Here is a 13972-nt window from a genome sequence, read left to right as displayed (position 1 = left end):
CTGTTTAAACAGCTTGTATCTCAGACTTTTCCATCTTATTTCCTCCTGCTGTCTTGAGGAAGAGTGAAAGAGCAGCAGAGAGGGCCTCTGAGAGTCATACAAGACAAAGTACAATGTATTACCACTTGATCCCATTTATCCTTTTCCTGCAGTACTTGGAAAAGATATTGTATTTGTAACTCTTAATACTAATGTTGTGCAAAACAAATTGTACCACGCTGAATACAGCAGAGTGCCATTGGGATAAAGAAGCAAGAGATTTGATACTTTGTTTATCACATCACCAGAACTGGTATTTATTTTCTGGGTCATTAAAGTAATTACACAACAGAAGCAATCCTGACAGGTTTCAATGTAGGATGGTGGTAATTCAATATAATTGAATTTATTTCCAAGATTTTGAATAATTCGCTTTTAGCGAATTAGTAAGTTTGAGCAGAGTATAAACATGAGTTCTGCATGAAATGAAAATCCTACTAACTTGATAGATTTCTGGTGTGGTTGTAAAATCTGTTCCCAGGTGTGGTAAATAGTCAGAATTGTACAGTGTTGCTTTAAGACAGGCGAAGAATTGAAGCTAGCTGAGTAAAAGATGAGCTGGGCCATTTGGTTATCATGCTTCTGGCTCAAGCAGGGCTTAACAACAGAATGATATCTGGAGACTCCCACCCGATGCTGTTTCAGTGAGGCACAGAAAAAATACAAACATATGGGACCTGCTGTACCGTACTGTACTGAAAAAGGTCAGCCAGCCTTTTCTGCAATCCCAGTATGTGAAGGAGGACCAAAGTGTTTATTCTACCTCTTTTGTCAGCTATAAATCCTGACTAAAAGTAACTGAGACTCTCATTAAGCCCCATTAACAGATTAATTTAAGCATCCTTTGGGATGCAAATGAAGAACATGAGTTGTGCAACAGCCTGTATGACCAAAGTCATCACACCCCACGCCAACATGTGGTTGTTCTGTCCCCTAGGGCTGGGCCAAAATTTATAGTATAAAAGGTGGGCTTCAGGGCAGAAAAGGCTGGGTTGGGAAAAACACGTGGAGGGGGAAAAAACCTCTGGAGGAGGAAAACATCGCTGGAGGGGAAAAATATCTCTATCTGCTCGGCATTGACTGATAGACAGTGTCTCTCCTCTTTCTCCTCTACTGAAGGGATGGCCTTAGGCGAGGTTTACACCTCCAACTGCATTGTAGCACACCTGAGAATATTAATTTTCATATATATATATGCAAACCACTATTAGAATATCTGTCACAAAATTTTCTGATGTGACACTCTGTATTTTTTTCTGTATTTTTAGTGCATTTATCACTGGCAACCCTGAACATGCTCTTCTGTTGTTCTCGTTATTGTGAATCTGGATTGAGAACATTGCTTTTTGAGTGCAACCAGACCTATAATGTTGGACTGGTAAACTGCACCTGTGCTTCAAATTCTTCTTTTGAAATTGACTGGACTTACAGTGCTAAATTGGTTATATTCTGGCCATACCCAGGCCTACTGACCTCTGAAGGCCACCTGGAACTCGAGGGGTCTCATTTTCTGCTGAATTCCCATACTCTTAACGTGAGACCAGGTAATTTGGCATGTGGGGTCTTAATTTACTGTTTTTGAACTATGTGTATGATAACCTAAGTATAATTACAAAATCGTAATAGTATTTAAATTATTGTAGACCATGCTAGATTGATGTGGTAGGTAAGTCAAATATCCAAGTAAATAAATATTTTTAAATTGTGTACTTTTCCTTTATATTATGTTTTATCAAGTGCAACAGTTGAAAACATCAAAATCAGGTATTTTTGTATTCAGAAATATGTAATTCCTTAGAATCTTGTCTGAAGCAACTATATTTTAGATATACTTTTTGATCTTATTATGTATGACATCGAAAAGCACTAGTGACTTCCACAGTTAGGCTGTCCATTATTTCCAAAAGAGAGGTAACTGCACCTAAGTGGAGATGATTATGTCTTGGAGCAAATATTTGCAAATCGTGCAAATTACTCTTCACAGTTAGGTTAAATGTCTACCAGCTAATTAAAAATTCTTTACAGATAAACAAGGCTAATCCAATCCACGAAAAACATATGTTTGATTTTTCACCATCTTGATTCATGTCTTAGGCTTCTTACCCTGAGTGGACTGATCATAATTAGGTCAATTACATGATTTTTTGCAGCACTATATGATGTTATGAATATTTGCTCTGGGATACAAGTATTTTTTCTTTCCTTTAAATTCAGCATACTGTAATAAAGACACATTGGTAAATGCATATTTATTCAAAATATTGTCTGAAAAGATATTTTTTTCCTTCTTCTCTTCATGCAGTTTTGGAGTTAAATGAACCAGATACACAGCTGCTGCCAGAAGGAGCAGTCTAACCATTTATTTTTCTTCTTATCTCCTTCCCACTCTTCCCAGTATGATGATCCAAATAAAAAACTTTGTATTTTGTACTGATATATTTTCAGTGAAAATGCAGCTCCCACACACCACACAACTTTGCTGTCACTAGATCCAACACAGGCTAATAAGGAGGAGTACACATCAAAAGGGTGAAAAAAGACAGGACCAGCTGGCAACAGCACTGCTTCAGCTTCATTTGAACCAGTCCTGAAGCATCTTCTGAGAATGAAAGATGAGAATAGGATATTTCCCTCTCGGTTTTCTTATTTTCTTTCAAGTTCAGATTAATTTTTGACTGCCTAGCAAAGTGACAGCCTGTAGACTTGTCAGATTTATTGAGTTTACCAATAGTCTGTGGACATCCTAAGTGAGGAAGTTGTGCAATTTCACTGGTCATAAACTTTCGTTGTTGTGCAAGCACTTTTCAGGCCTTTAGGCCCTTCCTGAGAAAATGGAGTATGAGTTAAATACAAACACCTCTCCAGTCCTTCTCAATGCATATTTACTGAATAATTTACTGAAAATGTAACCGTCCTTTATCATGTTATCATCTAACAACTGCTGAATACGGAAATGGAATCAAGGAGAAGTATTTCAACAAGGACCTTGCTTTTCAAATGAATGAAACTTCTCAGATCTCTCCATACTATAGATAGGCTGTTTCTTACTTGAGTATTGATGATTAATTTAAGCAATTAAGTCTCCATAATTCAGTAACAGTGCAAGACTCTACAATTATCTTTACAGTTATTTTACTTTTTTTAAAAAAGGCATAAAAATTAACTGTGAACTGACGCAATTGTTTCTCATTAATACAGTTATAAGGGTAGTTCTCTATTCTAGGGGTAAGAAGATTACTTTTCTGCAACATATGAATTTGTTGGCCAGATTACTCAGCTTGTAGATCGAAAATTATAAATTATTAAAAGATACATTGATATAAAACTTACATTAGTTTGAAAAGGGTGTAGAGGTTTAGTATGTCAGCCACAGAAATAGTCCATCTTCTTACTACTGGGGTAAAAATCCAATACACTTGGCCAGACACTTCTGCATCAATTTGATCTGGGAAACAATGAGGTGATGAGGATGTGTTTGCAGTGAGTACTCTTACACAAGACAAAAAATGATGCTCTCTCATGCCAACACCCACTTAAAAAAAATTTTGCAAGATGAAGCTTTGATCTGCTACTAATGGAAGGGATTGGATACTACTGTTAACTCATAAAGTGTCCTCTTTACTACATAGTATAGATTACAAATTGTACGTAAATGAAGGTAGGTTTAGGAAACAGACATGTATTTGAAGATTTTGTTTTTAAAGCTGTTACCAAAGATACAATCTCTCATCTATAATTTAGAATCATGGAATCATTTAGGTGGGAAAACATCTTTAAGATCATTGAGTTCAACCATGAATGTGACACTAACAAGTCCACCACAAAAACACATCCTTAACGACCACATCTACATGTCTTGTGAATACCTCCAAAGATGGTGACTCAGCCATTTTCCTGGGCAGCCTGTACCGGTGCTTGGTAACTCGTTCAAGGAAGAATTTTTTCCTAATATCCAATCTAAATATCCCCTGGCACAACTTGAGGCCATTTCCTCCTGTTTTGTAATTTGTTATGTGGCAGAAGAGACCCATGCCCACTTAATTACAACCTCCTTTCAGAGAGCAGAAAGATCACCCTTGGGTCTCCTCCAGCAGAAACACCCCCAGCCCCCTCAGCTGCCCTCTGGGACTTGTGCTCCAGACCCTTCACCAGGTCCATTGCCCTTCTCTGGATGCTCTCCAGCACCTCAGTGTTTTTCATGGGTTGAGGGGCCCAGAACTGAATGCAAGATTCAAGGTGTGGCCTCACCAGTGCCAAGACCAGGGGGACAATCACTGCCCTGGTGCTGCTGGCCACAGGCAGGATTCCACTGGCCTTCTTTATAGCCATGAAGGGCACCTGGACACAGCTGGCTCATGTTCAGCCATTGAACCAGCACCCCAGGTCCTTTTCCAGCGAGCTGCTTTCCAGCCACTCTGACCCCAGCCTGCAGCACTGCCTGGAACTGTGACACAAGGGCAGAGCCCATCACTCCACGCTGTTGAACCTCTCCTGCTATAACTGTAATTTCTAGAATGCATAAACTACCTACTAAGTCACCCGAGCTTATTACACAGATATTAGTATATTAGTTACGTACATGTAAATTACATAGCTATGATACAAATATTATATACTCATAAATGCATCAGTTCATGCCAGATAATATATCTATTTCCAATGTGCTGAGAAGTTCAGCAAAGCTTTATATTGTATAGCCATAATTTGTCTTTTCTAGGCTAACTGGAAGTAAGAAGACCAGAAGACATTGGGAGAGTATCTGAGAAATAAGCTAAGGTTTTCTGAAAGTAGGAGTCAGAAGATAGCTTAAAAGCAAAAAAGAAAAAAAAAAGTTTGCCTTACACAGATTATTAATTCACTATTAATAATGTCCACATACATATTGAAGGTTAGGAATTTGTATGTAAGTAATATGCAGATAAAAGGTATTGGGATGTTTTTTCTCTGTCACTAAACTCTGTTCTTCAGAGGTATTCATCTGCAAGTGGCCCAAGATTTCTCTAGAGATTATTATTGCAAATTAATATACCCAGTGAAATTACCTCCCCAACAGGCTGACTTACTGTCACAGAATCATAGAATAATTCAGACTGGAAGAGGTAAATTTCCAACTTTAGTGGCACAATTTTAAGTATTGAATTTATTTCACGTTGTATGCAGTAAGAGACTGTCTACTGCTGTTATATGTGACTTTCATATGTTTTCTTGGCTGTTAATGAATCTTTATTTACCTACTGTTCCTCAGAAGTCCCAGAAAAAACATGGTTCTGGTAAAATCTTGTTTATGTAGAGTAGCTTTCTTAAACTGCTACAGGTCTCATCCTATGTCCAAGAATCAGTAAGAAATTGCTAATTTTTTAAAGTTAGTTTAAGATATTATAAAGAAATAAACATGAATTTCTAATTTTATTTCTGATGCACAAACATGTGATACTCATAGTGTGACACTAACTGGCAAATGAACAACCAACATATTTCATAGATTAATGGCAGTGAACCCATCTTTGATCATCAGATAATATGAACTTGAATTGGACAGAGACAAGATTTTTGATTTTTTTTTTAACCTGAAATCACTTTAAGAATGATTTAAACCAGTCCATTATCCATGCTTTTGTAAAATAAATCTTGAATTAATATTTGCCAAATAACTTCAGCTTCTTACACTATGGACAAATTCACTTACTGCAAGTCACAACATATTTCCTTTTTATTTTCCTAAGAGTAATCTGGTCATAGCAGGGAAAGCAAACAACACTCAAATAAACAGAGCTACACCCCACCACCCCTCCCTGACACCAACCTATAAATTTAATCAAAATAATGATCTCTAGAAAAGTGCGTCCATTCACAAATCACTTGGTTAAAGAAGAGTCAAAGGAAAATTACTTCTGCCTCAGATTTTCAAAATGGGCTGCTTCAGCATTATAGAAGTACCTTAAAAAAATTTAAACCTTTCTGCATTGATGGCAACAGGTACATAACGAAAGTCTGAAATTATTCAGGCCTGCATGAGAATTGTCTGACTTTGACCATTTAGTAAAACCTGTTTATCAGAGGACTATAATGCTTTTGAAGTCAAGGATTTGAAGAAAATATAATTCCTTATATGCTGTAAGTGTTAATAATAGGTTCTGGATTAAATTCACAAATAATTACAAACTCTAATTTAGATATTGTATTTTCAATAAGCTTGTGCAGCAACTTAAAATTATATGCTGCCAGTAAAAAAATAATTACTCAACAAATGAAAATTAACTGAATTAGCACTGTATGTTTAAAAATATCTATATAATTAACTGAATTACTTCTTATTTTCCTCTGCATCTCATGCTCCTTGATCAGATGAGGTGAACCCAAGCCCTTGGTTTCAAGCTACTCAGAGTAGAAGGATGAAACTGGTTCCCACACTCATATTTAAAGAGTTGGTACAAAAGGGAAGTTATCTTTTCTCTTCAACTAATGTGGCTGCCTATAGTTTAATGCTTGCTCTGAGAGTCTGCTGCTGTGAACACTTTCTTAGAAGGATGCAGAAAAAAGGAACAGGTGTCTACAGAGCAAAAGTTACATTTTATTTGAATTTATGGGAGACTCCAGTTTAACAATCTGAAATATCTCTGAATAATATTTGTTTTCATGTCTTTTTGCACTTTTTTTAATATTAGTACTGTTTTGATTTTATTAGAAAATTGTAGGGTGACACTTTCCTGATATTTCTTATTTATAGGAAAATAATGTTTCTGTGTCAAGCATTCATATGAGCAATTCACAGAAGATGTTTAAGAAAGCTCAGAATTGCTCCACAGAGAAGGATGCTCAGCCCTGGACCAGAATGGAGACATTAAATAACTAGAATTTTCTTAACATGATCATGGAGAAATTCTTAACATGTTCATAGAGAAAATGACGTGGCAGGGGACCTCTGAAGTATTCAAACCAGAGCTAACTTCAGACTTAGACAGAGCTGCACAGGGACTTGTCCAGTTTTGAAAATCTCTGAAGATGGAAATTCCAGTTTTTGAGCAGCTCATTCCGGGGTCTGATCTCTTTACCAGAAACAAACTGCTGTTTATAATGAGTCAGAATTTTCACTGCTCTAATTAATGGCTGCTGTCTCTTGTCCTTTCACTGTGTATCTCTGAGAAGTGTTTGGATGGTTCAAACTACAACACACCCAAGCACCTTGAAGAAACTGCTTACAAGCACAAGTTTAGATAACACATAATTAAAACAAAGCACATACTCATGGCAAAAAAAGACCCCACTTGTGAAGGAAAACAGGTTCTCAGTAAATCATGTTGAATTTACCTCACCTGCCAAAAGTGACTCCTCAATATGTAGTTGTTCCTCCATTCTTCCATTTCCACTATGAACAGCCAACGCAAATTTTCAAGAAGGTGGCTACATTGCAATAGGTAGACTCTAGCGTAAATAATCTGACAACTTATCACAGGCCTTATTTAAATAAATAGCTATCTTGGAGATAGATTATGGGATCTGCGTCTGTTGAAATGAGGGGCTTTAACCTCAACATCCCTTTTGTGCTCATTCAGCACCCCCATTTTACACAACATCACTGTTGGTTAGACAAGTTTAAATAATTATCTTGCTAGAACATGCATTTGTGTTTCAACTACACTTTCACTGCAATTCAGACTTACTGGAGGAGCCTTAAGGGAGCTGTTTTACAGTCAAGTGAACTAACAGACATAAGAGGCCTCAGTTTATTTATCTGCAGTCTAATTTACTCTTATATTCTTTCCTTTTTCAACATTCCCTTTCCTAATGGATCTCTATATTTGAAATAATATTGCAACAAGTGCACTCAAGAAGTGTGTGTCCATGAGCTGTGTCATCTGTCAAGCATCAGGTGCCCCTTAGTGTGCTGTGAGGTGTCTTTACAGGATTCAGATGACAGTGCAAAGGGCAAGGTACATAGACTACAAAGCCCCCTTTGCCACAAAAGCCACTATATTGCTCATGATCTGTTTATCCACCGGTTTCAGCTGTGTTTTGCATCTGTGTGTCTACTCCTAAATTTCTTTATCTATTTTGCCAGTTACTCTTTAAACTCTCTTTAGCAACTGCAAGGGGAACAGAAAATTTCTATTCTTTGTATCGTCTGTGTTGTCTGTTAGTGAGCATGAAGACAGAGGTACCAATTGCTTCAGCCCCACTGAAGCAGACACATATGTGGCTGCGGTCTAAATCCCCAGCTGGCATCCCCACATCCCAAACAGAATGGATGTTGATGCTGCTATTGGACAATCCATGTTACTTGTTTTCTCTGATTCATAAGTTGTCTACACAAGTAACAAAGATTTAATTTCTCCCTAAGTGAACAAAAATGGTATCTTTTGATTCTCTGGAACCATAGGTAAACAAACTTCACGGATCACCTTCCTCAATCCTGCTACACTACATAAAAATTATGACATACACCCCAAGATATTCAGATACTATTCTGTTGCAAAGATTGATGTTTTCTGCAAGAAGGGAAGACTTCATTGAATTATAAGCTTTTTTGAGAGTTAACTCGGAACATCTCCTAACAGCAGGAGCTTATAAATTACTTTTCTTTCTTAATGAAAGGAAATCTACTCTATATTGAAACCAGGAAAACTTTACCTCAGTATTTTTTAACAATTTTCTTTCTGCAGTATCTTTGCTGGTAGGCTGGCTAGCTTATTTCAGATCCATTTGATTCATTAACTCCTCAAGCCGGAACAGTTTGAAGCAACTTTCTTGTATTTTTCAATATTGATTCAATTTCTGTGGCATATTATTTGTTCTTCCCAATGACTGCATGATTTCATATTGCATATTTTTTATCACTGTGAATGAGAGCTAAAGGAGAACTTAAAAAAAAAAAAAAAAAAAAAGAAGTGAAAATCTAACTCTGGTTGGACAGGAATAGGTTTTCCACAATGAAATATTTGAATGACAATCCTTTGTGTTTTTTTAAAACATGACGGATTGCTTTGTAACCATCTGTATTATAGATTCTACGGGTTATAGAAAACAGTCGAAAGAGTAAACTAATCAACTCTGATATCAAGAGATACGTTCCCAGATCACAAATTCATATGTTGGATCTGAAACAACACTGTGAAATCTTGTCAATCATTATTCAGCATATTCCAAAAATGCATATTCATGGAAGGCTGCAAGAAAATGCATTTTAGAGAGATCTACCCACCTGTGAAATGTTCATGTGAATTTCAGTTTTTAATGTGTACAGCGCCTGGAAATATTCAAGATATTTAAAAGGCACAGGTAAGCCTCAGGAAAAAAAAAGTAAGAAACTGTTCTGCAATTATGGTGATCACTAAATACTACCATTGGGGATTTTGGTGATCATTAACTATCTTCTTTCTGGAATTAACCTAGATGTTAATTTTGATGGTTTCCTTTTGAGTTAAGAGGGAAGGAAAATATTTAAATGAAGGTGCTGAGAATCTCTGTAAGTTAATGAGCTCCCTTAAATCTTCTCAAGATTTACAAAGTGATCTTTATTCTCCATATTAACTGTGTACTAGAAATACATATAGTCTGACTGCTGCTCGCTGGCTTCAGAAAATGAAAGACTACTCAGGCTGACTACTCCAATCATATTATTAAACATAAACAGATTGGAAACAATTATATTTAGACTGTAGACTAGAGAATTTCATTATATGAACAGTCAGTATATGCCATAGTTTGGTTAAATCTGGCAGAAGAAGCACAGGAAAGCCTTAAGAATCTTTATCTAGTCAATTGTGCTCACAAGAATGTTCATTCACAGTACCACTAACAGGTGCTTATATAAAAATTTCCTTTACTGCATCTACCAGCGCAAGAGGAAGTTGTGGGAGAAATCAAGACTAAGATCAGAAATTAGATTAAGATCATTTGAGCACCAAACAAAAATTGCGCCTATCATGCTAAGAACATTTACACTAAATTTAACTGAGTTGTACACATTAACATAAAAATTAGAAAAAAACAATGCTCTGTACGAGGCAAACAATAGCAAATGGTAGAGGAGAGTAAGCGCTAGTAGGGAATATCTGAAGTGAAATTTTAGATTACATGTATACAGAGAAACAAATTAGGAACGATTTCTTCACTAAAAGGGTTGCCAGGCTCTGGAACAGGCTGCACAGGGACAATGTAAAAGTCACTATCACTGGATGTTTTTAGAGGACATGTAAGTGTGGCACAGAGACATAGTTAATGGTGGACCTGGCTGTGCTAGGCTAGTGGCTAAACTTGATCTTAAATGTCTTTTCCAACCAAAATAATTCTATGATACTATGTCAAAATCCAATTCTTTAATTAAATTCAGTTAGAAACCTTCAGTCCCCTTGTATAAATGTTTCTCTCAAATGTGGTTTAGAAGGTAATTTTTTTTAATCTCCCCAGAGGAAAAATATTAAGGTACAAAGGACAGTTATTTTGTCAAAATACTACTACTACTAAATGGATGTCTCCATCCTTAATCAACTGGTTCAAAAGCAGTGTTTGTTCGTCAGAACAGCACATTGTTTCCATGAAGACACATGATGGGTGCAATGGAGTGGATCACATTCCACTAAATACATATATAGAATTATTATATTTTGATGTTTCTGTGCTGGGAGGTACCTATTGAAATAGCTGTGAAGTTCTGTGGGTATGTCTTCTATCCATTGTTCTGGTGCGAGTTGGTTCCATTTGCAGTATAGGCTTCAGGAAGCTTGACCCTAACGAGTCTCACAGGGTTGTGCAGAAATTTTAAAGTTTGTGCTTTAAACATATTTTATGAATTCTTATAGAATTTTCAAAACAGAATGGTATAAAATAACTGTATGAGGTATCACTTCATATTGTACTAATTTTACATTGGTTTTCCTTAAATACTTCTCTCCATGCTGAGCTTTGCAAACTACTTTTTCCTTGTGTTACTCCTTCTTAATTTCTTTTCAGGTTCTGTTGCAAGTGCAGCTGAGTATAAAGTAATTGAGGCTTTTATGCAAGCATATGTTTTAGATGGTTGCAGGTTTTATAAAGGTGGATGTGTTATGTCTGAGTTTAAGTGCATCTAGTAGTCCACAGGTTGCTATTTCTTTTCATGTTCATTGTCCTACTCAGAGCTTACTGGATAGGTATCACTATACTAACCATGTGTAAGAACTAGCAAACACATCTGAATTGGAAGTGACATGGCTGTAATTAAAGCAAAAAAAAATTAAGTAATGAAGACAGCACACATAAAAAGTGAATGAACAAAAGAAAATAATAAATATAAAGTACAAGTAAAGTACAAGTTTTCATGGTAAATACTATGCAAAATTGAAACAGAACTAGATATGCTAATAATGCAACTGGAAAATACCTTTTAAATCCTAATTAATCCAACACTACTGGGAGGAAAATCACACGAGATTATCTACATTGCATTCTCTATCTTGCATAGAAATACATTTGCCTTTCTTAAAAGTATTTCATAATTTTTCTTCTCCTTTCAGTACTAAATCTTTGAAATAACAGTCTTCCTATATTCCTTGAAGGCTATTAATAAGTTGAGGTGACATGCCTTTTTTCCCAAGATTGGTCACAGTGGTTTTCTTTCTTTTTCTTCCTGCTGTGTACATTTTTAATATTATTGTTTGGTTCCCCTGGAAAGCCTTAAAAAAGAACATGGCACAGAGACCACATGAATCTCAAGTGCTTGTGTAACTCCTTTAAAATAAAAATTATCAGAATGGAAATGATTTTCATATATTTGCAAAATAAATTGATAATCAAACTTCTCATGTTTCAAAGCCCATATAATAGAAATCATGAACAAAAAGTGTATTTTGAAGTATCTTCCTTTTCTGTCATAGAGATTAATTTCTTCTACCTATATGGAAATCAGTGGGAAAAAATGCTATAATTTGTTCTGCAAAAGGCTGACAACTACTTATTTTGGATATATGTGTATGAAAGTGAGGCAGGAAGATATAAGAGTGGGAGGAGAAGGGTTTAAATTTCTGCAATAATGGTATGATCCATTTGGCATTCTCTCTTGCTGTGACCAAAGTAAGTCTGTGAAGCAGGATGTCATCTCATATGACAGAAATATTTATCTGTTTTAAAAGAATGTTGGGTTAGTATCTGTGATTCTTCTCTCAAAGCACATTAGACTCCTTCCCCTTCAGTAGTTTATCACTCCTTGACACTTAGTAATAGATCATTCACTTATAAAAGGGATGTAACTACACCAGTAAAAATGAAGGCTTTTGTTAATAGTAAGAAAAATGTAATCACGAATTGAGACTGAGCTATAAGAAAAATAATTAATTTAGCTACAAAACCTTCCTTATCAAACCTCTAAAATTTCAGCTGGTTTTTAGATTTTGCTTCAAACTGAAGTTCTAATTTAGTTTATTTTGAACATAGTTTAGTTTGTTTTTTACTTTTTATATGTTTCAATTCTGAGCAGGTTCACTGTAAGCCTAGAAATTAAACACATTGATCAGAAGTCACTCTCTCTGTTAGCACATGATAGATATCTCTGATAGATCCTGAGCATCAGTTCTGTAGTAGTTGGAGAATCTGTTTAGGCTGAGCTTTATTCACCATGTTCTGATGCATACATAGATACATTTTTTAAAAAGACAAGTTATAAATCACCAATATTTGAACCTTATTGTTGTTTTACTTAAATTGTTAGAAGACAGGTATTTGGCTTCTGTAGATGTGATAATACACAAATGTTGCAACTATGTCATTCAGTAAACACAATAGGAGGCCTCTGTTTCCTTTAATTTTAAATAACTTCTATATCAGCTTTATAACAAGTAGCTTGGAACAGACAAATTTTCCAGAGAGTCAATTAAAGCTACCCTTTAATACAGCAATTAAGTCCCCTTAGTCCCTTAAATAAAATTAAAACAACAGGCTGACTAATCACAGTATTAAAGGATGTGGATTAAAAATCGGGCTCGGAGGCAAGGTGGCATTTCCCCTTCAAATTCACAAGCAACTTGGATTCCAAGAGTTCTTGATTCTACCATCAAGTCAATAATCAATTTGTTTCTTCAAGACTGACTGCTGATAATTCCTAGACGAGGAGGATGTTGAAAATGTTTCTGGAACTGGGGGGAACCTGGTTCCTATCAAGATCATCCCAACTGCCTTTAAAGCTTGTGGGAGATTTCAGCCATTCTGTTCCCAGAGAAACTAGGCAGCATTTAGAGCATTGAAAATTCCAAGAAGTTTTTGTACAATATTTCATAAAAAAAACAGGATACAAATAACTGAATTAAGCTGCTTTTTGAGTTCACAATGTGATGGTGCCAAATTGAGCTCTTCATGACTCTTAAGGTACTCCTAAGGAAGACAGATGAAGAGTGTTCTACGGGTCTTCAGAAATTAAAGTTTCTTTGTCTTCTGTTGTAACAAAAAAGTCACATTATGTCACGCTATACTTGCCAAGCTCTAGTGGAAGGCTTTTCACCCTAACAGAACCAAAATGTTAGGAGCACAAACAACAGTTCACCATGGCCATGTGAAAAGAACTTGCAACCTTGTGCTTTTTTTAGCAGGGAATTTTGAAATGTTCCCCCACATTCTTTCTTGTTTCCCTGGTTCACAGATGGCAAGAAGGAGACAATTTTAAAGGAAGACTTCTGCTGGAACTACTCCTCTTGCAGTTGAAGAAATATTGCTGAGTCTCTTCCATAAGGAAGACTATTTAGTACAAAATATAGTATCTGGGTTTGCTTTGGTCAGCATCTGAGGGCTTGTAATGCCCAGCCTAATTAGTTGTCAGGTAGCCACAAAGTCTTGGGCTTCTCTGTACACACATAACCTCCAACATTTCCTCAGAAAACTTGAATGGACACGAGAGCTCCAAGCTTGTGCCAAGGAATCCACAGTCTGGCTGAAGCAGAAAGTCAGATCCAAAGCTGCAAGGGTTACA

The sequence above is a fragment of the Ammospiza caudacuta genome, chromosome Z (genome assembly GCF_027887145.1).
Source record: "Ammospiza caudacuta isolate bAmmCau1 chromosome Z, bAmmCau1.pri, whole genome shotgun sequence".
NCBI classification, from domain to species: domain Eukaryota; kingdom Metazoa; phylum Chordata; class Aves; order Passeriformes; family Passerellidae; genus Ammospiza; species Ammospiza caudacuta.
This window is presented reverse-complemented; position numbering follows the sequence as displayed.